General features: G+C 40.8%; 1 long non-coding RNA gene across 1 annotated transcript; it reads left to right on the forward strand.

Annotated features, from left to right (window-relative positions):
- The first annotated feature begins 5,685 nt into the window (after positions 1-5,685).
- LOC118891810 lies at positions 5,686-15,426 on the forward strand. The gene is made up of 5 exons (XR_005019175.1): positions 5,686-5,780; positions 6,506-6,597; positions 8,091-8,290; positions 9,762-9,925; positions 15,341-15,426. It is a non-coding gene; the product is annotated as an uncharacterized LOC118891810 (long non-coding RNA).
- Positions 15,427-22,136: the final 6,710 nt, after the last annotated feature.

Below are 22,136 nucleotides of genomic sequence, written 5' to 3' on the forward strand. Positions count from 1 at the left end.
TGGGAATCTAGGATTGATTATCTGACTCTGTTTAGCTTAAAATTAGAGGGGACTTTGTTAGCATTAGAGGATGGAAACTGAGAGCCCATGCCATTCCATAAAGAAATTTTCATTGTGGTTGCTTTGAGTGTCCACTGGTGGTATAAATGGTTGCTGTGAGAGTCTGTAAGTACATGAAGGGTCAACATAATTTATTGTTCAAGCTGGGACACTTTTGAAAGTAAAAGTGAGTGTCATTGACCATTCTAAGATAACAGACATAAACGGGATGGCTCCAGGCAAACTGGGGTATATAGTCACCTTAGGTATGGTGGTAACCCTGTAAGGTAGGCTAGCTCTTTCTAGCTGTGCTGGAGGGCTTACAGAAAGAAAAATGATAGCTCAGGATTTTAAATTCACAGCTCAAGGCATGGTTAAAAAAAATCCAGGGAGTTTCTATAACTGATCTGCAAGGATCTCTTACCTCTTGTCAAAGGGCTGACATAGTTGAAAATCAGACACAGGTCTGATCCTGCAAATTGGTAAACTGCATTGCATGTGGAATTCACAGCCTTGCCAGGTCTCTTACATATACATGAGAACATTTGTTTCAAAATAGAAGGAGACTGAAATAGGAGTGGTAACTGTTGGGAGAATTTAGACAACTTAAGGTATATTGAATCCCAAACTCCATTAAGTTTTTCTTGCTAGCAGAAGCATCCTCTCTGAGATGAAATGATTCTTGCCTTGCTTGAAGGTCCTGTGATGACCTCATCAGAGACAGTTACCTTGCCCATTTTCCTCAATGCCTCTAGACAATTAGTGTCGTATTCTAGCATATCCCAGGGAACCAATTGCAAAGTTAAACATGGGAGAATAAAATTGCAAGGTTTTGCTAATTTATGCAGCATAAGACTTGGGGAATATATGTGTGAATGGATTCTGGAGGTGCTAGCTCAGAGAGTGAGGTGTATAATTTAGATCACGCTGAATCTTTTGAGATAGGTTCTCTTACCAGATTTTGGGTTAATTGTGGTGGTTTGAGCAGCTGGGAGTATTTCTAACAGTTTTCTCAGTTGGTTGGTTACAATCTGAAACTCAACAGTGACAGACACAAAATAAAATAGGCCAGAAATTTCTTGGTATACTATGGAGAAAAAAAAAAAATTTAAACTTAGAAAATTGGGATATAGGAATGGATTTATCATGTATGACCTGTTCTCCATCCTTATAACTATTTTCCTCTGTGAAGGACCAGAGGATATTCCTTTTGTCATAGCACTGAGAAACACATTGGGAACATAGTATCAGCATTTTTGAAAAGTGTTCCAGCAACTGTCCTCTGTAGTCTATGGGTGAAGGTAAGAGGTGCTATCCTTGAACTAAGGATTCCGCTTAGTCTCATAGGGAAGCTGGGATCCTGGAGTGGCAGGGGTCAAATAGCAGCAGAGCAGCCTTAAGGGGCTGAAGGGCAGGAGTGTTAATCAGATTAGATTATGTTTATTAATGGTAAAGTGTTCTATGGTAGATGTGGCTAGACAGTCCATTGGAATACTTATTTATCTTAATAATAATAATAATAATAATAAATGATCTAGTTCTGGTGTAAAAAAGACCTTACTTGAGCCATCATGGTGGACTCATGGAGCTGAGTCTGTTCATGACTTAAGAAGAGAGCCCTTGACTGAAGAAGAGACCTATTAAAAGAAGGTCTTTGATCTTCGTATCTAATGTTGAGTATTATCATGAACAATTTTATGTTTGTCCATCAGGTATCTGTCTTTTTGTATCAATTCTGGTATGTTCTGACTTTTAGGTAAAGAACTGACACTATTCCCATGGGTACTTTTATTATTAACCTAGTAGGTATGTGATTATTGTCCTGTAATTGTTAGTGATGCAGGAGCACAGCCTAAGAGATGTCTGTCTTCCTGGGAGGTCTGGAAAAATATGGCAAAGAAAGTGATGTTTGACATGAGTAGCAGTTAACCAGACAGGTAATATGGAAAAGGATAGATATGGCAGAAGGAAACACATATGCAAAGATTAGACCTTATCATGTGCGGAGAACATGATAAACACATGTATATGGGTTGGCACATACAATGTATTTGGAGAGTGAAAGAGAGGTGCAGCTGGAAATGGAGAGAGGAAATAGATCATTGTACTCAACTAAAGACTTAGAATCATGACTTGAGTTAATGGAGAGGCCATTGAGAGGATTTTGGAGGATTCAGAGGTTGGTTCAATAAGACATAGCGACCAGGTGGCAAGTCACAAATGACTGGTAGATAACTTATTCTGGGTGCTGGTGGAAGGTGATGCTGATCTCTGCAATCAGGGAGAAACAGGTGAGGGTGGGAGTGGGAAATGGGAGACTCCTGTAGGCAGGTCCTGTAGTAGAGGTCCAAGTAGGTGGTTGAATGTATGAATATGGGGTACAATGAAGAGGTCTGGACTGGAAATAGAAATTTGGAAATGTAGCAGCTGCTGTCAGTGTCCACCTTTGCACCTTACCATTTCAGTGCATCTTGGCCCATCTCTCCTTTGCCAGTGACTGCCCTCAGAGGCTGCTCTGCCTGTGTTCATGGCAGGCTGGAAGTGCTGAGGAATTAATGTCCCCTGGGAGTAACCTCCATATAATGACTCTCAGGAGTTGTGTATAAATACCCCAGCTCATTTTCCCCTTGACTGGAATAATTCTAGAGTGTTTTACACCATTTCCTGGAGCTCCTCAAAGACTATGCTCTTTTGCCCATTGGGGCATCTTTGCTTGATAATGTTCATTTTATTAACTCTCTTCTTTCCCCTGTCTTACTTTCCTGCTCCCCTAATGATGTTTCCTGGCATCACCTCCAAAATAAACTGCTTGCATTCAAATCCTTGTCTTGGGATCTGCTTCTCAGGAAACCCAAACTAAGATAAGCAGTAGTGGTCATAGGGGGAAGGTTGAAAACAAGGTGGTAGTGGTGATGGAGAAATGAACGAGATCAGGCAAGGAGAAAGGGTATTTTGATAATGGATCTCTGGGGAATGCCATTATTTATGGAGTAGGATGAGAAAGAACTCTGTAAAGGAGCTAGAGTAGGAGCAATCGGAGAAGAAAGAAGGCAAACCAAGAAAGGAATATTGTCTTAGAAATTAAAGGGAAAAAGGCTTTCAGGATGAGGGGAGTAGTCAGTTATGTCAAATTTGGAGATAGATCAAGTAAGAAAAGAACTTAAGAAATGTTTATTCCTTGGATTGATCAATAGGAGGTCATCGATGAACATCAAACTTCATGGAAAAAGAGAGATTAGAGATACTCAGGGTATTTATTGCCCCAGTTTTCTCCTGGAGGGAATACCTTGGACTGGTTGTATCCCTTCTCTGAAGGTCATTGCCTCTTTTAACATGGCCTCCTACACATGACTCTCTCCTGGCTTTCAGTAATTTCTTATTTCCTTGTCTCTTTGGACTCAGAGATGGTAACAACGCCATTGATAGTAGCCCCAGCTTACTGCATTGTCCCTTATGGATCTCCTGTACTCTACTGGGACCTGCGTAATGGTTTCTTTGTAAATAAACCCTCCTTAAATTATCCCATTTTGAGGGTGCCTGCTTCCTGTTGGGAATCAGACTTATACAGAGGTTTAGAAAAATTAAAATTTATTTGTTGCAATTTTTTATAGCTAGCAGTTTTTCAGAAAGAATTTAAAACATTTTAATAAGGTAGAAGAAACTTGAGTATGTTGTAGGGCAAGTTAGCAGTTCTGAGGTTGTGGTGGATTTTTTTTTTTTTTTGCCTCCTGTGACATTATGAACGATGATGTTCACATGTGTAATACTCTCCCATAGACATGCCCACATGTTGTTACTCTGTACGCCAATTTTCAGGGCCCTACAGCCTGGTAGTCTTCTGAGATCCCTGCTGCATAAAGGTCCTTGGGTAACAGAAATAGGTAGCTACAGGCTACAGACAATTCCCAGGTAACAAACTGAGGCTTTCTTACTTAAAAAAGCATATTGGAATGTGAGAGTGTGTTATTATAGGGCAGCCCTTGACTATTCTCTGATTTATGCAAATAGTATAAACAATCATTGCCAACAGGTTGTATGGGCATCCCATAAAGTTGATTGCCTCTATAGTTGGGAACCCTTGGACTGGAAGAAAGGATATAGAGTCCAGGGTGTAGAGAAAGGTTAAAAATATATACTCCAGAGAGGGGAGAAAATTGGTGGAACAAGGTCCTCTGTGTTATAGATTTTCTTCTGGGGATGGGGTGGAGAAGGTACTTGTGCTTCCTCAGTGGAGACACATAGAAGGAACAACTTTCTGGGGAGAATACTGAACAGTTGTCCCTTCTGTCTCTATCCCTGCTTGTGCTTTTCATGACCTCACCTTTAAGAGTTAGACGGTAATGAAATGAACAGATCCAGTTTTCCTGTAACTCTGTGGGACAATCTGTCTTTATTTCAGATTCCTCTTTTTATGATAGAACTTGCAATGTTTGCTATATGATACTTTCAGTTACTGAGATGAGATCAACAACATTTTATAAGGACCAAAAGAGCAAAACCTCTAGTTCCAAATAAATGGAATTTAAAATGTGGTTTGGACCTTCTGATGTTTTGTGAAGGAAAAATAGGACAAATGTTGGTAGTCAAATTTAGTTGTTCTAATGTTTATTATTTTGTAACACATGTAACCCTGATGGTGGCCACCTGGATGTCCCCAAACCCTCTGGAGTCATCCTTCAGTTTACTCTCCTAATAAAGTGGCTTGAGTCTCCTTAATATGAGAAATAAGTCTGTTCCCCAAGACAGCTGAGAATTCAGCAGGAGGGCGGATTGGTGGCGTGAGCAGTAGTGACTTGTATTCTTGTGGTTTCTTCTAGTTCTGATTTCTTGCCTGTCTTGATTTTCAGACACCCCCTTGGTGGCCTCACCTTCTCCCATTGCTCGCAGTTCCTGGAGCTGCTGTCTGACATTGACACGAGTGTCACAGACTTCTACTGAAAGTTAGGGAATAATATACGGTGTAGCTCTTAAAGAAAAGAGCCTTTCTCCCTCTTCAGAATTCTTTCTTTTTAACCGACCTGGATTAAACTGCAGTCAGGTTTAAAATAATAACATCTCTTCATCTATTGACCCATCTCTCTCTCTCTTTCCTTTATCCATCCATCTGGTACATATGTAAGACGAATGTGGTTTTACAATGTTAAAAAAACTTGAAAGATGTTTTAAAAGTCTGTATGTTTAGGCTGTAAAAGATGCATACTAGCTCTTCAAAAGTTATCACAGAAAAGCTTAGGAAATATGAAGCAAAGAAATTTTTGTGTTCTCAGTAAAATACTTAACTGTAGAATGCATATTATCACAGTTTTTAAGAAGCTAAATTTTATTTCCAACCCTATTACAGTGATAAAGTGTTCATTTTTATCCAGCAATGGCATTCTGAGCAAAACTCATCTCTGGCCTTAAGAGTTTGTTGTCACATTTATGTGAAGCATTGGATTTAGAAACCTACTCAGTAGTCTCAGTTCTTCTCCTTAAACAAGGCATACTCTTGTTCCTACTTCAATGAATCATTTCAGTGAGATCTGAAAATCTCTTCATGTGTTACAAATTTTTCTGCTTTTTGGAGGATCCAAGGTCCAGGAGATTATGCTGGTGGAGATTTGGATTAAATGTTCTAACCTTAATTAGTCTTTCCCCCCTTTCTGCAGCTCCTGTGCCCTCGATTCCATCCCTCTTCCTGTTGAGGATGTGCATGTTCCCAAGACTGAGCCTGATTTTCCAGTACAGCCCTCTTTCTTACGGTGATGTTTTCCTTAGTGCAGACTGAAATGAGTTCACTTCATGTTTAAATGCCTTGTGGTTAGAACTCAGGACTTGCCAGCCTTCTCCACGTGTTTGCAGCTTGCATCTATTTCACCCTGCAGCTGCAAAAGGGTTTTCTGGTTTCGTTTCCGGGAGATCAATTCTGAACTGACCTCGAGTGCAGGAAGACCTCTGCAGGGACAGATGCAGATTTTGAAGCACTATTTAGAAGACCCTCTTTAGGAAAATGAATATAAAATTATAAATATAAATTAGGCATAAAGGTGATTATCTATTTAGAAAGAGAAAACTAATAACAAAAATTTTAAAAGTTGACTGAGTTTGAAATAGTTTATTTTCACAACTTTTTCAAAAACATACTTTCATGAGAATGTAATGCTAGGGACCCTTCCAGGGCCATGGAAGAGACCTGTATAAATTGTGTGCGTGTGTGTGTGTGTGTATGGGATTTTTACAGAGATTTGACATTATACACAACTGTGGATGCTGGTTAAATAGTCTCTTTGGGCCTGTTGTCTTCATGTCAGATGCTAAAACTTAAAGTCTGCATAGCAAACAATTGGGAAGGGAAGATGGATGTAAAGTGGGGGAGAGCAAGGACAAGCTAGAATCCACGAAGAGGAGCCAGGATCATGAGAATGAACTGGGACCTGTGTCAGTTTTCACTGCCTTCATCTTTATAAAATAGTGCCCTTTGTTACAGAGCTAAACAAATGTCTCAGGAAGATGTTGAAGGAGGATCCCAGGAGAAGGTGGAGCAGCTGCAGGCCTGGGTGCTGCCCTGTGGCCAACAAGGTAAACCAGCAGATCAATGGTAATGTGCTTGAGCTACAAGTGTACCTGACTCCACCTTTTGAAGGTTAAATGTAATATGGCTGCTGCTTCATGTCCACCTTCTAAATCTCACGCACATAGGTCTCTCAAATATGGTTCACCCTGACCAGAAACATACAGGGAAGTGAATGCTAGGAAACATGGTTCAGCCTAGGTATACTGATGTATTACAAAACCACCACAGTCTGCCCATTGTCACTTTGCCACCCATATACATCTCTGTAAACTATACTTATTTTAAAAATAAAGACATTAACAAAGTCATACTTCTGCCTAACCTGATACAACTACCCTATGTACAACTGAAAATATGCTAACCCTTTCCCACCTAAGTGGATACTAATTCCCTTTTGTGTTTTTGATCATGTTCATTCTTCTCTTAAGTTATTCAAACTCCCCCTTTGTTATCCTGTAACTTAAATACTGAGATATAAGGTTAACAATTATCCATATATCTTATGTTAGTTGCTCAGGAAATGGGAGTAGGAAAGAAAATTAAAGTATTTGTCTAGTGTGTAGTATTTTGATGTGATACATTCATATCAAAATAAGGAAGCAATACAACTACCATACTTCTCATTTCTGCAGTTAGTTACATGGTCTAGCTGGTATTTATAATTGCCTTCTTCTGCTAGTTGGAGTTCCTCTCCTGGTGAGGTAACCTAAACATTTATTCCTGAAGTTTCTGCACCATTAGTAGTCTTGCATGAATTGACTTGTTTTAGTTTTCCATTGACTTTAATCACATAACAAAGGACTGCTGAAAGGCTCTCCCAGGGTCTCCCTCTGCCCCCACTGTGCAGTAGCAATCCAATTTCCTCTTGATAGTGAGGATCAATCACCGGGATGATCTGAGCAATCCAGGATTTCCATACTATTGGCATTTTGGGCTAGATAATTCTTTGTTGTAGTGGGCTGTCCTGTGCATTGTACGATGTTTAGCCGCATCCTTGACCTCTAACCACCAGGTACTAGTTCACTCTCCTCCTGCAATTGTCGCAACAACAACAAAAAATGTCTCTAGACGTTACAAATGTCCTCTGGACAAAATTGCCCCCAGTAACCCTTTTCTTTTGCCAGTTGATTCATAGACATAAGTGGCTATGTGATAGTCTCAATTTCCAGTTAATGGAATCACTGTTTTGTCTCTTGCTGAAAGCATTGCTCTTTGGGGAACTACAGCCTCCAAATCAGCGGAGCCTAAAGTTGCAGGGATGGAAAGCAAACACTTTGTTAGTGAATCACTAGAGGTATTAGTGAGAGCTGCTATTCCTATTTCTATTCCTTGATTCCTAGATTCATGAATTCTGGTTATGGGAGAAACAGGACTGTACATTTGTTGTCAGGTTATATATACTACCTCCTGGTCCATATTGCCATAGCTTTGAAAGGTACTGTCAACTATCTGGCACTATAACTGAGTGTTCAAAAAGCCATTCCGTTGTTCTATCAAGTCAGCTACTTCAGGATGATGGGCGTCATGGGAAGACCAGTGAATTCCATGGGGATGGGCCCATTGGCTGCACTTCGTTTGCTGTGAAATGCTTGGCTGGAAGCAATGCTGTATTATACCATGACGGTGGATAAGGCATTCTGTAAGGCCACGGACAATGGCAGAAGCATTGTGGGCAGGGAAGAGAAATCCATGCCTATGGTAAGTGCTTATCCAGTGAGAACAACGTGCAGCCCCTTTCATGACAGAAGCGGTGATGTAATCAGTCCACCATCAGGTATCTGGCTGATTGTCCCTAGGGAATGAGCCATTTTAGGGGCTCAGTTTTGGTCTCTGCTGCTGGCAGGTTGAGTACTCAGCAGTGCTGTGTCCAGATAAGCCTTGCTGAGTAGAAGTCCATTTTACTAGGTTCATGCATTACCTCTATCCCTGCCAATATGGCCATTACATTTGAGCCCATTTGACAATAACAGAAGTAGATGGAGAAAGAAGTTCACCGACAGCCCCAGAATATCTCATCCTATCCACTCAACTATTAAAATCCCTCTCTGTTGAGGTCACGCTTTGGTGAGCATACACATGGGACACAAAACATTTTGCATTCTGTGCCCATTTAGAGATGTTTATCCAATACTTCTCCAGATCTTCATGTTACCAATTTTCCAATTGTGTTTCATCTAAGTCCTTGACCACCCAGCCAGACCATTAACCATACCTCAAGAATTACTGTAGACACATACCTCTGGTTATTGTTCCTACCAGGAAAAATGAACAGCCAGGTACATCACTCAAAGTTCTGTCTACAGGGAAGATTTCCCTTTACCACTGTTCACGAAGGCCATCCCAGCATAGGGCTGTAGTGCTATAGCCACCCACTTTCAGGTTCTGCCTGCATATATTAAGTAGAACCATCTGTAAACCAAGCCTGAGTTTTTTCTTTCTTAGTTAACTGTTCATAGAGAACTCCCCACAAGGCCATAGGTGTGGGTTGAGAGAGAGAAGGCAGTTATCAGGAGTGGGGGCATGGGCATCTCGGCAACTTTCTCATGCAGCTGACTTGTGCCTTCAAGACCTTCTTGAGCCTGCTTTCTATGTACCACTTTTACTTGATGGAATGCCGCAGCTGTACATGCCTAGCTTTATAGGCTTGGTGAGTCAGACTATCTACTTCATGATGGGCGCCTCAGGTCACATGGTAACTTGGTGGCCCATGGTCAGGTGTTCAGGTCTACTAAGGTCAAGTAGAAAGCCAAAAGCTGTTTCTCAAAAGGAGAGTAGTTATTTGCACAGGATAGCGTGGTTCTGCTTCAAAATCCTAAGGGTCTTCATTGTGATTCACTAAGAGCAGCCTGCCATAGGCTTCATAAAACATCCTTATCCATCACTGACACTTCAAGCTGACTCCTTATGCACAATCTCCCAGGATTTCAGCTTTTGTTTCTCATTACTCCTAATTATACTTACTTCTAGGGGAAAGATATATAATCCCTAAACTCTTGGTGTGTGTGTTTGATATGGACCCTGTGGTGAACAGAATAATGCCCCTCCCACAAAGTTGTCCATGTCCGAACCCCTGGAATCTGTGAATGTGTTAGCTTTCGTGGCAAAGGGACTTTGCAGATGTGATTAAGTTAAAGGTCTTGAGATGGAGAACTTACTCTCTTTTATCCAGGTGGACCCAATGTAACTGCCAAAGTTCTTATAAGAGAAAGAGGGAGACAGGAGAGAGACAATCAGAGAGTAGGATGTGGATGTGACAACGGAAGTGGAGGCTGGAGTGATACAAGGAAGGAGCCATGAACCAAAGAATGCAGGTGGCCTTAAGAAGTGGAAAAAGTAAGGAAATAAATTCTCCTGTAGAGGCTCCAGAAGGAATACAACCCTGCTGTCACCTTGATTTTAGGACTTCTGACCTCCAGAACTATAAGATAATAAATTTGAGTTTTAAGCCACTAAGTTTGTGGTGATTTGTCACAGTGGCAGTAGGAGATCTTGACATGAAACTAGACCCAAAAGGAAACGCCAGGTGTCTGGGTAGAGTCCTCTCCCTCCCTGTGCACTCCTCCTCCCCTTCCCAGTCTCCATCATTCTCCACAAGACTGGCTCCAGGCAAACTATTGAAGGACACAAAGTCATTGCAAGACTCTTCTTTCTACCCCTTCTGTGCCCTGTGTCTTTATGTAAACCCCTGGCTACCTGAGGTTCCTGAGTTCTTCCTCTGTCTCATCAACTTTTTTTCATCAAGCCTTCCTTTTAAATTCTTCTTTTGCTCAGGATTTGAACTCTAATAGAAAAATGATAAATTGTTAATGAATCCGTGACTTCTATTTTCAAATATATCTGAAACACATTTATATTTCTATAGTGGTTTCTTGCAGACTCTAAGTCACAGAAAGAGTTACTCTAACGATGAAAAATTTCAGTTTTGCGGCAAGCTAATCCTGGGAAATTTGGAGTCTTTCAAATTACTTCAGGTAAATGCCAGTCTACATGCAGGGCATTTTCTGACTGCTTATTGCTTATCCCCAAGTGTCCATTAATGTTTCCTATTGTTGTGTCTGGAAAATCATAAAATTTTCAAAGGTTTTTGCTGTTCATGTACAAACTTGCATTTGGGATGTTATTTAGGATCCACAGCTCACTGAAGTAACTAAGTTCGCTTATCTTGTCTGGTTTGTTTTGCTCTTAGGTTCTGTTAGATGTGACAGTAAGACATTTTCTGCTGCTCCATCCTCTGTGTCACTCAAATCATTGTTGCTGGTCTCCTTGGTACTGGTAGCCTGGATGAGTAGAGTTTGTGTTAGTGGCTCTGGAAAGACTGTGAGTCCATGCAAGAATGGGAGAGGTGCTTAAGGAAAATGAACTCTTCCATCTTTGTAGCCAAGGAATGTCAATTGAAATAGCACACCAAAGAGGTACTGGTTTTTTTGTTTTTTTTTTTTAATTAATTAATTAATTAATTTATGGCTGTGTTGGGTCTTCGTTTCTGTGCGAGGGCTTTCTCTAGTTGCGGCAAGTGGGGGCCACTCTTCATCGCGGTGCGCGGGCCTCTCACTATCGCGGCCTCTCTTGTTGCAGAGCACAGGCTCCAGACGCGCAGGCTCAGTAATTGTGGCTCACGGGCCTAGTTGCTCCGTGGCATGTGGGATCTTCCCAGACCAGGGCTCGAACCCGTGTCCCCTGCATTGGCAGGCAGATTCTCAACCACTGCGCCACCAGGGAAGCCCGAGGTACTGTTTTTTATACTTTGATTTTCTTTTTTTATCCCGGCTTTATTGATATATAATTGACATATAGTATTTTGTAAGTTCAGAGTGTACAACCTATTGATTTGATATACTTACATATTGCAAAATGATTACCACCATAGTGTTAGCTAACACCTTTGTAGTGTAGCATAATTACCATATCTTTTTTGTGGTGAGATCATTGAAGATACAATCACTTAACAGCTTTCAAGTATACAATACAGTATTATTAGTTACAATAAACATGTACATTAGATCCCCAGAACTTATTCATCTTATAACTGGAAGTTTATAGTTAAAGAGATACTTTATTTTTTTATTTTGGTGCTGGAATTTTCTTTTTATTTTTAAAATAAATTTATTTATTTATTTATGTATGTATGTATTTATTTATTTATTTATGGCTGCATTGGGTCTTTGTTGCTGCGTGTGGGCTTTCTCTAGTTGCGGCGAGCAGGGGGCTACTCTTCGTTGTGGTGCACGGGCTTATCATTGCCGTGGCTTCTCTTGTTGCAGAGTACGGGCTCTAGGCACGTGGGCTTCAGTAGTTGTGGCACGTGGGCTCAGTAGTTGCGGCACACGGCCTCAGTAGTTCTGGCTCGCGGACTCTAGAGCACAGGCTCAGTAGTTGTGGTGCACAGGCTTAGTTGCTCCATGTGACATCTTCCCGGACCAAGGCTCGAAGCCGTGTCCCCTGTATTGGCAGGTGGATTCTTAACCACTGCACCACCATAGAAGTCCCTAAAGAGATACTTTTAAATTGCCATGGTCACAATGCACCATCTCCACCCTGACACAGTTTGCAATGCTTTTCTTTGGATAGAGTCTTCTCTTAGACTATTAAAACCAGCTGTCTTAGGCTTTCCAGATTCTAGGCTTCAGTCTTGCAACCATCCCAGTTCACGGTTCGGCTTTGTGAGCCCATGCCCTGAATTTGGTCCTCTGTGTCCTATGGCTCTGTATATGACAGGAGGAAGCCAGTAGGGAAATGGAAAATAGCTTTTCTTCTGGGGCCTTAGAGCAGAGATGGACTAAGCACCATTCCACATCTCTTTTGTTAATAGACCCTACCCTAGGCCTGGGAGGCCACCTGTGGTGGACTTTTTGCAAAATGGCCACTATTATTCCCCTCTCTTTATCTGCACCCCTTGTGATGTAACTGTGCAGTTGCTTACCTTAAGAGGTGGAGTATATTTCCCCAGCATTTGAATCTGGGCTAGCCTGATGATTTGTTTTGGAATGCAGCAGAAGTGTTGCTGGGTCGATTCTGAGCCTAAGGATCCACCTGTTCTCCTGGAACACTGCTCAGCTGCCAAGTAAATAATCAAAGGGGCAAAGCTTGCTAGAGGGCGAGAGACCACCTGGAAAAGAGAGGAGCCATCTGAGCAGAGGTCACCCTAGACTAGCCAGTGTCGAGCTGACCCAGCAGCTGACCACAGATGTCTAGTGACCCTGGCTGAGACCTGAAGAACTGCCAAGCTGAAGTTAGCCTAATTGCCCACCTGCAGAATTATGGCTAAAAATTGGTTGTTTTCAGCCACTATGGCTTGGAGTGGTTTGTTATGCAGCCAAAGTTTATTGATTTGTCATCAAGGTTAGAAGCATTTCCAAATTACAAGTTACATCCACTGCTGAATTATCACACCTGCCACATAAGAGGAAAGAAAAGGCAAAGGATGAACCATATATGGAAGAGAAGAGATATAAAAGGAGGAATATATAGGCAGGTTGCTATTACTCTCAGGTAGTTCTGATTATAATCCAGTTTCTTCTCCCACTAAATGGATCACTTTACAATTCAACTGGAATCTTTTGTTTACAAGACTCAGAAACTCCCCCACACTGGCTTAAGTAAAGGAAAATTAGTCTCAGGGGTATCTCATGGATCCCAAGACCCAGCTAGGTCTTCTTGAGTGACTGGTCCTAGAACTGGAATATAGTTTGGATACAAGAGAGCTACTTTCTCTGCCTTGTTTTTTCCACCTCTTTCTCAAGATCTCTCATCACTTCTGTATGTTTGCTTCACTTTTTCTCTCTTCAGTTCTCTGCTTGCACATAGCTTCATTGTGCCCATTCCAAAATAGCAGGCTCAGACTCCAGTCCTCAGGACCTTCTAGCTCACCTTCCATAAATTCAAATTCCCATTCAGAGAGAATCCTATTTGGTCCACTGTGGACCAGTCAGTTGTGCTTGAGTGGTGGTTGGCAAGGCCAATAAAGATACCCCTTTTTTTTTGCCTTTAAAAAAAAAAATTTTTTTTTAATTATTCTTTTTTAACATCTTTATTGGAGGATAATTGCTTTGCAACGGTGTGTTAGTTTCTGCTTTATAGCAAAGTGAATCAGCTTTACATATACATATACATATATCCCCATATCTCCTCCCTCTTGCTGTCTCCCTCCCATCCTCCCTATCCCACCCCTCTAGATGGTCACAAAGCACTGAGCTGATCTCCCTGTGCTATGAGGCTGCTTCCCACTCTTTTGACATTGGGCGGGTATCTTTTGTAAGAACCAGAGGACTGCATTAATATTCTTAATCTCTACTACTGGCAGGAACTACACCTTACTTTCTGGAACTCCTTTTTTACCAAGTTACCAAATAGATTTTTACCTTTGCTTTCCAGTGGAGGATCAACTTCTGCGTCCTTCCATTGGAGGAATATGAATGACAATAATCAGCAATTTCCTTTCCTGATCAGGCTGGGGCAGGGATTGGAAAGTCTTTCTTAGCCCTGAGTCCTGCCTCAAATGTCTTTATGATGCTCCTGGTGTCCCAAGACTCAGGGCTTCCAGCCTCTCCTTCCTATGAAGCTAGCTTCCAGTGTCCTTAACATTCTGTTCAGCATCTGGGTCTGTTTTCCTTTTTTAAAAAAATTGTGTTTTGTTTTGTTTTATTTTATTTTACAATAGTCAAAATCTAGAAGCCTGCTGATCGAGGCACTCTCTAATAGCAATTTATAGTTATATGGATTTTATGGAATAGAAAATTTTCAAAAATAAATCTGGGTACTGACATATGGTTACCAGGTCTATATTTTGCCACAAAAAGCCATTACAAGCTCCCATATCCAATCATCATCATTTAATGTTAGATTGAAACCAAGGAAATTGCCCTTTTTGTAGGTCAAAAACAGTTGAATATTGGCAATTTCCTGTGGTTCAATGTAATATATTGAAGCATATTTTAACTTGAGAACTGTAGGAAGGATATACTCTTATAATAAAGAACTGACCTTTACAGTGAGTTTATTTAACTTTATGAAAAGTGCGCTACACTTTCCTTAATTTTCTTATTTCATCATGAACCATGAACACTTTATAATGGTCTGGCACTAGTTTTTGATGTGTCCTTTTTTTAAACACAGGTCTGGGGAAACACATCTGCGTGATCCTCTCAGGATCACTCTCATTCCTAAGAATGCTTTTTTCCTAGCCTCCAAGGCAGGATTCTGGCCTTCCCTTGATTCAAAGTCATTTTCAAAGAGCAGTCCTCTTCTCTCTGAGGCCCTCTCAGACTGTTGTTGGGTGAATCCTTCACTTGCACCAAACTTGGGTATTTAGGGGACATGTTTTCAGCACTCAGTTCATTGTCACATTCCCCCTCATGAAGAACATGGTTACATTTACAAAAGGAGCCTCAGTAACCTCCCATGATTCCGCAATGAAATATGCAAACCAGTTTTTCTATCAACCATGAGTTAAAGATCTTCCCTTTGGATTGTGTTTCTTGCACAACTTTTCTATCTCAGACAACTCCCCCATCACCCTCTATTTCCTACCCAAGGGATCTTCATCTCTTACAAGCAAGATCCAGACAGATTGTATGACAAACTGGCTTTGGTTATTAAAAACATCTTTTTAGCTCTTGGCACAATAAGCAAAACCACCCCTGATGAAAAGAAAGTCTCTCTCTACCATATGGTTCTTGAAAGAAGTACAATTTTCTGAATTTACTGTACATGTGAAAACAATAAACAATTTGCATTTCTTTCTTTTTCTAGTAACTCAAACTCTAACCTGAGGGTTTTTAAAGAATGGATTTTGTAATTTCAACATTGTACCACTTTCTGAAATATTACTGATTCTCAGCAAAGTAACTAAGCCTTAGCCAAATGTTTCAGTTTATCTCTCTTTTTTTTGTGAATCTGTAAATGCGTCAGAAAAACGTTTACTGTAATGTTAGAATGTGCATGTGTTGGCATTAAAACTGTGGTTTTGTCCCTACGGGGAATCAAATGGAAGCAAAATTACAGTTAATTCCTGGTATCTATGGTAATGGGGAACAGACAGAGTTTGTACCAGTAATATTTGAAAAATTTATTTTAGAAATTAGGTTGAACCTTGTCCTACGCTAAACCTTTTGCCAGAGATCCACAAGTAGTCAAGTTGTTCTTTACCCTCCTCCTGGTTCACCAGACTCTGGGGTAGAGAAATGGCCAGCAGGAAAGAAGGGTAGAATCAAAAAACTTATTCACAAATCTCATGATCATTAGATTTTTCTCAGCATGTTGACTATAGCTCGTTTGTGGGAAAAGGAAACTACTCTATAGGAAAAGAGGATGACAGTCTTCCTGTTCCTTTAGTAAGGTGTCTTGTCTTTCCTTATGATTTAAGAGATAATCATACACCGAAACTCATGTTACCTCCTTTCCAAATTCAGTTTTCAGTTTGTAACTGCAAAAAAGAAGTAAAAGGATTTTAGAGAATTCTGAAGCCTCTTTGAAGCTATTCTCTCAAAAAGGGAAGATTTGAAATATAGCTGAATGGGAAGGAAGAATGCTACCACAGAGCCTTCTACATCTAGCCAGTAGCCTGCAAGAGAAAGGATTTATTTTGTCTGGTTCAGTCTCTGACTATTTGGGAGAAGGAGATGATATATAAACTCTTTATGGCCTCCTGGCTCCCACAAGGGTTTTCAATAGACTGGAGGGGCAGGGTCTCACTTATTCTGAATCTGGAGTGTTTCTTGAATGCAAGAGCTCATACACTTGTAGGGACAAGAGTACATTGCATTTGTGGTGTCCAGATGTAATGCTCTAATGATGTAAACCACTAATTTGTTCTGGAACTATTGTTGCTGGAACTATTATTGTTATCCGTTGAAGAAGACTTGGAAAATGACTTCCAGTTTTAAAAAGTCCTGGAGGACTTTCCTGGTGGCACAGTGGTTAAGAATCTGCCTGCCAGTGCAGGGGACACGGGTTCGATCCCTGGTCCAGGAAGATCCCATATGCCGCGGAGCAACTAAGCCCATGCACCACAACTACTGAGCCTGCGCTCTAGAGCCCATGAGCCACAACTACTGAAGCCTGCGTGCCACAACTATTGAAGCCCGTGCTCCGTAACAAGAGAAGCCACCCCAATGAGAAGCCTGCGCACCACAACGAAGTGTAGCCCCCGCTTGCCGCAACTAGAGAAAGCCCGTGCGCAGCAACAAAGACCCAATGCAGCCAAAAATAAATAAAAATAAAATAAATAAATTGTTAAATAAATAAATAAAAAGTCCTGTAGAATTTTGTAACTCACTGCTATTCATAGTGGTAATCCTTACACAACTCTGCAAAAGCTTTGTGTGTGTGTGTGTGTGTGTGTGTGTGTGTGTGTGTATGATTACGGTATGGTTAGGGATAAGGGAAACCTTAATTAACTACACTAGAAACTCAAAATACAAATGAAATGATGGTTTTAAATAAGCCTGGATATCATAATTAGTCCCAGATGGTTCCTTTGTAGTCAGGAGAGTTCTCCCAAACAGCTACATTTCTTTGTTTGAATGTCAAAATAGAAATTGAATTAGACCCCTGCACTCTGTCCTCACACTCACAGCTTTTTGGGGGTTTTGCTGCATAGACTTTGGGAGATGTCCATTGAGACAAAGAGATTGTGTCCTCCATAATATATTCTTTAGAAGGCAGCAGATGTTCTCTGAACCAACTTTTACAATCTCAGAACCAAGGGTTTCTCTTTCCTACTGGTTTTCTGTATCTGCTTTTGGAGATGGAAAACATTTTCTGTTTCTATGGTTCATCTGTTCAGTAGACTCACTGCCCTAGGGGAACAGGCCTCATAGGCCTCAGGGTATCAACTCCATTTGCTGTAGGAAACCAGATTTATCATCAGATAGGGAGCTCTGATTCCCATGGAGAATAGTCAGGCAGAGCAGGGAGAGGTGTCTTTTTTTTTTTTTTTTTTTTTTGGAAGTTAAATGAAGATAGATTTAATTCAAAACAAGGAATAATTCTTTAAGAGTCTGAAGATGAGTTATTTTAGGAAATAATCTCCCCCCACCCCCTCAACCCATGTTGGAATTGCTCATATGTAGACTGAATCACTACTTCATCCATTCAATACTCATTGCATGAAGGCTTAATGCATTGCTGTAGGGCTTATCCTTTCCCACCAGGACTCTACCTATTCCTTGTAGTCCCTGTAGTCTTGTCCTGAAGCCGGCTCCAGCTGAGGGCAATCACCCAGTGTGGGATTCAAGGCTGCAGTCAATACTGGAAGCACAGCCTTGAGTGGAACTGCATCTTCAACCAGAGTGCTTAGATTACTACAATCTGAGTAACTGAGACTCAGATTTATTACACACAAGGGAATGTGTCTTTCTTTCCTAGACTTGAACTCTACTCATACTAAGCAGCACAAACTACCGATCAGATGTCCAATCCCCAATCCCGAAGGCCAGGGAGCAGTGGAGGCAGCCCTACTAAGGGAGAGTCTTAAACCAGAGAACTTTGTGTCCCTGGCTACATCTATCAGGGAACCAGTAGCATCTGTGTAGGCATATGATAAGTTAGACTGTCATCTATCAAGACTGTGTGATAGTGCAGAATGCTGGGTTAGCCCATCAAGGCAAACAGTTTACCTTGGTGGCTTACTGGAGTGCATGGTGGGGATCAGGGTCTCAATGAATCTGGCAGCAGAAAAAGGTATGCAGTCTCATTGGCCCCAGGGCTGTGTAAAACTTTGAAAGACACCATTCAGGATTCTCCCTATTGTTAACAACTGTGTCCAGGTCAAGGACAGGCATGGGTGACCCAAAGAACCACTGCCCCCTGCTCTTGATGGAATGTCTCCAGAAAACCTTCACACTAGATTAACGTCCAATTGACTGTCCTTTCAAAGCAGGTCTCTTTCCTGGTGGTGGTGGACTCCGTCACCAAGATGGCTTGTCCTCTTTCCCTTACCTCAGTACTGTTCTCCCAGTTCACTCTAGCTGCGGCAGTCCTGTTCAACAGTGAGATCTGCTTCTTCCTCCATGGACTGTCAAGCCACCTGGGCTCTAACTGAGCCCCCTGTTTGTATCCATTTTCCAAAGATGCTTTCCAAAATAGTTCATGTTCATAGTTGCTGGCCATTGTTTACCATTCATCTGGAGATTGACAGCCAGACAGCCACATAAATCTACTCTTAAAGAGTCTGCTGACAACATGACCAATCTGTGTCCCTTGGACCAGTGTTTGTTCACATCAATTTTTTGCACTCTTTTTCATAGCAGCTACAGCACCTATCTTCTCACACTGTCCAGCACCATCCACATCCTGACAGCTAACTGTATTCCCCTCTTCCTCCAAATTCATACAAAAGACTGAGCCCAGGAGCTGACACGAACACTAGATCCTTGGGAAACATCCTAGCACCTCTTCTCCTGCCCATGCCAGTGGCTGGATGACTTCTGTTAGGAATTTTCTTTTTAAACTTTTTCTTGTGATATAGTAGTAGATTCACATGCAGTTGTACGTTTAGGATCTTTTGAGATATGTGACATCACCAATTCCATGGCCTCCTACTCCAGTTGTCTCCCTCCATGTATAGCCATCCTACAATGTAGCTTTCCTTGCTATGTCAGGTTCATTGAGACCTTGAACCCCACTCTATACCCCAGTAATCCACCAAGGTAGGCTGGCCAGGAAACCCCAAATATTCAGAGAGGAGGCACTTCCTTCCCAGTGGTCCCATGGACAGCATCTACTTGGTAACTAAAAAGTGCATAGGTGCAGTTTTCTCAAAGTGTGGTGCTGTAACTGCTTGGGAAGCTTGTTTAAAATGTAGATTCATAGGCTCTAAGGTAGACCTGTGGACTCAGGATTTCTGAGGGTGGCTCCCAGGAATCTGCATTTTTAACAGCTTCCATACACACTGACAGAACTGGAGGACTGGTTGTGAGACTCTGCTTCCCACCTCAAAGCCCTTCTAGAATGGGGAAAGGTCAGCTCTGATTTGCCTGGAGAAAGGGGACCAAGGGCCAGAGTGTTTTTTGCGTGTGTTTTTTTTAAATTGATTTATTTTATTTTTGGCTGTGTTGGGTCTTCGCTGCTGCACGCGGGCTTTCTCTAGCTGCGGCGAGTTGGGGCTACTCCCCGTTGCGGTGCACGGGCTTCTCATTGCGGTGGCTTCTCCCGTTGTGGAGTACAGACTCTAGGCACGTGGACTTTAGTAGTTGTGGCACGCGGGCTCAGTAGTTGTGGCTTATGGGCTCAGTAGTTGTGGTTCACAGACTCTAGAGCGCAGGCTCAGCAGCCGTGGTGCACGGGCTCAGTTGCTCCGCGGCATGTGGGATCTTCCCGGACCAGGGCTTGAACCCATGTGCCCTGCATTGGCAGGCAGATTCTTTTTTATTTTTTATTTTTTATTTTTTTATTTTTATTTTTTTTTTATTCACACACACACACACTGTATTTTATTTTTACAAGACATAAATAGACTGACACCAAGCATTGTACATGGATGACCACAACAAAAGCAACAATGATTGCAATTACCAAACATGAAACACACTCATACTATGTCATAATATTGACATTCAGTCCAGTAATCCTCCACTGTAACAGCTCCTTTACTTTGCAGTGAAAATTGATTTGTATATTCTTTGCCTCTGAGTCCTTGTGGGATTTTTTTTTTTTTTTTAAATTCAGACAGAAAGTCACAAAAATTATACTCATCCTCATCAGTTCACTCAATCCCATGTAATTAATTTTTTTTTTTCATCTTGATCTTTTGTTAGCACTTTTATGAGTTCATCAGTTTTTCATTAGAGTTCTGAAAATGCTTATTCATTCAGTTCAGCAGTACAGTCAGTTACCAGAAACCTGTACTTGTCAGAGTCTTTTCCATGAATTTCTTGAAGATGAAACCCTTTTATAGGAACATATTTGCAAAATCATCAGAGTACACCCAGAACTGTCTGTAAATGACAAAAGACTTAAAAATGACCACAGTTAAAGATTTGATGAAAGTTCATAATAATGCAGTTGACAAGAAAATTAGTTATTTCTGAGATATACATTTTAAAGTAATAACTAGGATTATTACTTATAACATTATACCAGAACATATAAGATTTTTAGAAATTTCATGTAATGCCTGAAACATTTATATTAACATATTTCCATACATATTTCCATACAAATACAAATATAAGATTTTTAGAAATTTCATGTAATGTCTGAAACATTTATATTAACATATTTCCATACAAATACAAATATAAGATTTTTAGAAATTTCATGTAATGTCTGAAACATTTATATTAACATATTTCCATACAAATAACCCAATGAAAGTTTAGTATTAGTTGTTTTGTTTGTTTTTTTATACTGCAGGTTCTTATTAGGCATCAGTTTTATACACATCAGTGTATACATGTCAATCCCAATTGCCCAATTCAGCACACCACCATCCCCACCTCACCGCAGTTTTCCCCCCTTGGTGTCCATATGACCATTCTCTACATTTGTGTCTCAACTTCTGCCCTGCAAACTGGCTCATCTGTACCATTTTTCTAGGTTCCGCATACATGCATTAATATACGATATTTGTTTTTCTCTTTCTGACTTACTTCACTCTGTATGACAGTCTCTAGATCCATCCATGTCTCAACAAATGACTCAATTTCGTTCCTTTTTATGGCTGAGTAATATTCCATTGTATATATGTACCACATCTTCTTTATCCATTCGTCTGTTGATGGGCATTTAGGTTGCTTCCATGACCTGGCTATTGTAAATAGTGCTGCAATGAACATTCGGGTGCATGTGTCTTTTTGAATTACGGTTTTCTCTGGGTATATGCCCAGTAGTGGGATTGCTGGGTCATATGGTAATTCTATTTTTAGCTTTTTAAGGAACCTCCATATTGTTCTCCATAGTGGCTGTATCAATTTACATTCCCACCAACAGTGCAAGAGGGTTCCCTTTTCTCCACACCCTCTCCAGCATTTGTTGTTTGTAGATTTTCTGATGATGCCCATTCTAACAGGAGTGAGGTGATACCTCATTGTAGTTTTGATTTGCATTTCTCTAATAATTAGTGATGTTGAGCATCTTTTCATGTGCTTCGTGGCCATCTGTATGTCTTCTTTGGAGAAATGTCTATTTAGGTCTTCTGCCCATTTTTGGATTGGGGTGTTTGTTTCTTTGATATTGAGCTGAATGAGCTGTTTATATATTTTGGAGATTAATCCTTTGTCCGTTGATTCATTTGCAAATATTTTCTCCCATTCTGAGAGTTGTCTTTTCGTCTTGTTTATGGTTTCCTTTGCTGTGCAAAAGCTTTGAAGTTTCATTAGGTCCCATTTGTTTATTTTTGTTTTTATTTCCATTACTCTAGGAGGTGGATCAAAAAAGATCTTGCTGTGATTTATGTCAAAGAGTGTTCTTCCTATGTTTTCCTCTAAGAGTTTTATAGTATCCAGTCTTATATTTAGGTCTCTAATCCATTTTGAGTTTATTTTTGTGTATGGTGTTAGGGAGTATTCTAATTTCATTCTTTTACATGTAGCTGTCCAGTTTTCCC

This window comes from Balaenoptera musculus, chromosome 3, assembly GCF_009873245.2.
Source record: "Balaenoptera musculus isolate JJ_BM4_2016_0621 chromosome 3, mBalMus1.pri.v3, whole genome shotgun sequence".
NCBI classification, from domain to species: domain Eukaryota; kingdom Metazoa; phylum Chordata; class Mammalia; order Artiodactyla; family Balaenopteridae; genus Balaenoptera; species Balaenoptera musculus.